A 4,851-nucleotide genomic window follows, 5' to 3' on the forward strand; every position below is an offset into this window, starting at 1 on the left:
AAGGTGGGAGATCTGGTTCCTCTAGGGGAGGAGTGATCAATGTGTTTAGACTTCTCTAGGTGAGAGTCATCAATTACTGAATTTTTAGCGTAATCCCCCCCTTAATGAGGATTAAGGGAGGTATTTATAACCTTGGGAAACGTGCCAATCCTAGGTTTAGGTTAACCTAGGGTTGATTGGGCTTCCCTCGGAAGTTGGGCCTGGGTGGCCGGTTTCTCCATTAGGCATGGAGTATGCCACGTGTCATGACATAATAGGTCCAAGGTGGACGAATAAGCGTGTGCCACGTGGCAAGCCCTGACAGTTCCAACTGGGGGACACTTGGCAGGACCTGATTGGCCCACGTGGCGCATTCCGATTGGTGGGAGCAAAATCCCCTAATCAATCCTCATTTCCTCTTATGGTCCACCTTTGTTGTCTCTATCATCTTCATAGTGGACATACATGGGGTTGTCTTCTTCTAAGCCAAGATCTACAACACATTTGGTAGCATATGATTCATCCCATGTGACAAAAATTTCAAATAGATTCTCTTTTCCTTCTAAGAATAAATATCTTCCAGTTTCAAATTCTTCGAGATAATTATATACTGATTCACCATGTAAAACTCCTTCTAAGTAATTTTTTAACCATTTTAGCGCAACTATAGTAGTATTTTCAACTTGTATTATGTCCGGGGGCTCTTTTATTGCTAAGAATTGATTGAGACTTAAGCAATAAATCCAATGCTCTTGCTTCTGTAGGGTCGCTTACTCGTCTTTGCTAGGCATAGATTGGATCTTTGACTTTGCGATGAACATCTTCAAACATGATTAAGAAATGTGGAGAACTAATCCATCCTTCAATCATTTCGATATTAGCAATTCGCACTTGGATTTTTTCAATTCTTCCCTTGTGTCGCATCATAAATTCTTCTGAAAACATATCTTTGGAATTTTGTAAATTTCTCAAAGAATATAGTATTTTCATCAGGAAATGGCACAATGTTGTGAACCATTCCATTATCTCAAGCTCTATAATGTTCTGCAACATAGGGAGCTACCCATTCTCGAGAATGTGGATGTATTGAAACCGTTCCTACCTTTGAGTTTGTGTTGGAGTTTATTCTACTTTCCATAGATCAAACACATCATATAACTTATAAGATCTTGATATTACTAGATTGTACCAAAATCTGAATTCGTTATCTCTTATTTTATTTAGTATTATGTCCTGAATACCAGGAATTAGTCGTAGGATTATAACCATTACTTCATACATTAGGAACCTTCGTACTGCTACATGACAACTTTTTATCAAACCATCTATAGATCTCTTTTTTGATGAAACATCAAAGCCTCCATTAAGGCCCAGGGTGAAACCCACTCTATTGTTTTCTCAGTTTCTTCAATAAGAGTTTTCCTCTCTGCATCCATCTTCTGTAGTTGGTCTGCAGGAGGTGTTTGAGGTTTCTTGGATTTCCTTTCCATTAGCTAGTTCTCGAGTGAGACTATCTGCTAATGAGTTCTTCGATCCCAGTATATGAACAACAATAAAGGAAAATTGGTTAATCCATAATTGCCAACGCAGGAGTCTCTTTTGCGCTTGCATATTAGACAAATTCTTTTTAACAAAGGCAAGTATGTCTTTGCAATCAATTCTAACACTAGTAGAAAAACTTAAATGGGCACCGCTAAATACGGATCGGTTTTTTAAAACCGGTGCAAAAAAAAATTAGCGGGATTGAGGGAAAGAGTTTTCGCACCGGTTCTAACCAAATCAATGCGAAAAGTGAGTAAATCGCACCGGTTCAATTCGAACCGGTGCAAAAGCTATTGTAAAATAAAAAAATAAAAAAAACCCGATTATAATCTTCTTTCTTTCTCTTTCAATTCCTCGATCTTTCCTCCTCTCTTATTTGCCTCTCTCTCTCCTCCATTGAAGCGTACTCAAAATTCTCCATTAAAGGGGCTTTTAAGCTTTCTTTCCTCCACTAAAGCAGTCTCAAAGGTTAAATTCTTCTTTTTCTTTAATCATTGACCTAATTTAATTAATTAATTGTCACTATATACTCAATTTAGGGTTCTTCGAAGTTGGATAATTGAACTATTGGTTATAGATACTCGAAGAATTTAACATAATTTTTGGAGTCTAGTTTGATAATTGAGTCAATTTTGGTTGCTAATGTGTTGCAGGGTTTGGTTTGTGGAGCGTACTCGAAATTCTCCATTGAAGTGGCTTTGGACTTTCTGAGCTTTCTCTCCTCCATTAAAGCAGTCTCTAAGGCTAGATTTGCTTCCTCGGGATTCACAATGAGGTCAGTTTTATCAAGTTCTAATTCTGTTTCAACTTAACTAGGGGTTTTCAATTTTTTGGAATTATTTGGTTTTTTTGTCGATTTGTTCGAGAATGTTCACTTTTTGTGTTCCATGAATTGGGTTTACAAGATTTGAGGAATTACCAGTTCAAAATGTGATGGTTTACACTGTTTTTTTATGCTCAATTGATGGATCAAAACCCTAAATCTTCAGTTAGGGTTCCATAAATCTGAAGTACTGTTGTTAATTTCGTGCATTTTGCTTTGATTTTCTTTGTTTCGGGATTGAGGGGAATCCATGCTACAGTTGCAAATCTGTATTTCCTTTTAAGAACTTTTGTCAGGATTACTTGCTTCATGATTGATAGGCCGTCGTCGAGCCTACCAAAGATATAAATTCCTATCTTGGTCTCACTAGCTAATAGTAAGGGTAAGAAAGGGTCGAACCCAAGAGAGGCGTTGAATCAACCATCGAGTACTACCGTTTAAATAAGCTAAATGAAGTCGAAATTGGATTGGGTTTGAGTAACTTATACTATTTCAATTCAACTAAAGCTAAGGGGAGATTAACAATATTTAGAGGGATCTAGGGCTCGGGTTACGCCACTCAATTTCATCACAAAACACGATTAGCATGCAACAATCAAGGTAAATTAAAGGGATAAATTAGGGGAAGTCATCTAAGGCACCCAACTACTCTCTCAAGCTAGAGGGATTACTTGAATCATGAATACAACCTACTCTCGTGGTTACAAAGCATAAAACAAGTGTTAAAGCATAATCACGATGACATAAACATTCCCTTGACCGGAAATTCCTATTCTCATGGCATTTCAAGTCAATTAAGCATAAGAGAGCTAACTCAAGTTCATCTCTCGATCCTTCGTTGAGAAAGCTTGGATAATTAGTTCTAGCAATGGCCATATACAAGAACTAAGCAATTAAACCACTTAAGCTCAACTAATTAACACCCAATAATTTCCCAATTATTACATGCAACAAGTAATTAGCGACTACATTGAGGGTTTTACCCAACCCCTAGAAAATAGACTACTCACAATTCATGGTGAAGAACAACCTAACAACAACATCTAAGTTCAACATATATCTAACAAGTTGAGAAAAGTAGTAAGAACAAAGTAGATTGAACATGCAACAACAATTAAGCAAGATTAAGAAGAAATTTAACAATTTAAAGCAATTAAAAACTGAAAATAAAGAGCAAGAGATAGAGGAAGAAGTTTACTAATGAAGCTTCAAAGTTGAGAAAGTGTTGAGATTGAGAGTACAAATTTCAATTAAACTACTCCAATGATTGAAATTGAGAGAAACTAAGCTAATTAATGAGAGTTTTTTTAGAGCTAACTAAGGACCTATGAAGACTAAAAAAGGAAGAAGAAGACGCCCAAAATAAAAACCGAGGGTCGCCTTTATACTCCCCAAAGTCACATAGAAAATTCCGTAAAGAAAACCGGTTTTGCATGCAGGAGCGCCCGCTCCTAGGCATGGAGCGCCCGCTCCTAGTTGCAGCAAAGAAGGCAGATTGTTGGAACTCAGGGAGGAGCGCCCGCTCTGCATCAGAGGAGGTAGAATGTTGGAACTCAGGGAGGAGCGCCCGCTCCTCCTTAGGTGCGCGCCCGCTCCTCGCTGCATTAGAGGAGGCAGAATGTTGGAGCTCGATTAGGAGCGCCCGCTCCTGGCTGGGAATTGAAGGAGGCAGATTGTAGCGCTTGGGGTAGGAGCGCCCTCTCCTCAGGGGCTGCACGCCCTGTCCTCTTGTGCTTTGCTTCCAAAATAGTTCTTCATGCTCATGCTATATAACCAATTTATCATTACATCTACAAACACGAACACACACATAAAAAAGATCAGGGAAGCCAAAAGCTATAATCATGCAAAAAAAGGAGACAAAAAGGGATAAAAGAGGGAAAAATAACTACAAAATTGTGTCAAAAATGCCATGATGAGTGGACAAATAAAACACTTATCAAATTCCCCCAAGCTAGCCAATTGCTTGCCCCCAAGCAATTCATTTGGTGCAAAAGAGACCGATAGATTATTCCGCCCAAAGAAAAGCACATGTAAAGATAAAAGAATCCTTAAGTAATAAAAACTCGAGCATGAGATATATGCCTAAGATCAACCAAGGTCATGACTAGCCAAGGCCTAGCTAACCTTCCCGAATGTGCTCAACTTTGGTCCATTCAACCGATCTTACCGCTTCCCCAACACAAAGTTCAAATTCCCCCTAATGGTAGTGTCTCATGACTCCTCGAAGGAGGCGGAAGAAAAATGGACAAAAGAAGGTTTTAGAACACTCGACATCTCAATGATAAGTACCCTCTCCATATGCTTGTGAACCAACTCCCTCCACCGACAGTGGCTTCAACTACTCTTATTAACATTACACAAAACTTGAAGAATACGACACAAGGTTAAGGCATAGAGGAAACTAGAGAAGTATTTTGCAATTAAAGTCAAGCTAAGATGTATACATTAAGAGCAAATCTAAGGAGTTCTCTAACCTTGACCTAAATTACGAATCATGAATAAAT

Source organism: Chenopodium quinoa, unplaced genomic scaffold, assembly GCF_001683475.1.
Source record: "Chenopodium quinoa cultivar QQ74 unplaced genomic scaffold, ASM168347v1, whole genome shotgun sequence".
Classification (NCBI taxonomy): domain Eukaryota; kingdom Viridiplantae; phylum Streptophyta; class Magnoliopsida; order Caryophyllales; family Amaranthaceae; genus Chenopodium; species Chenopodium quinoa.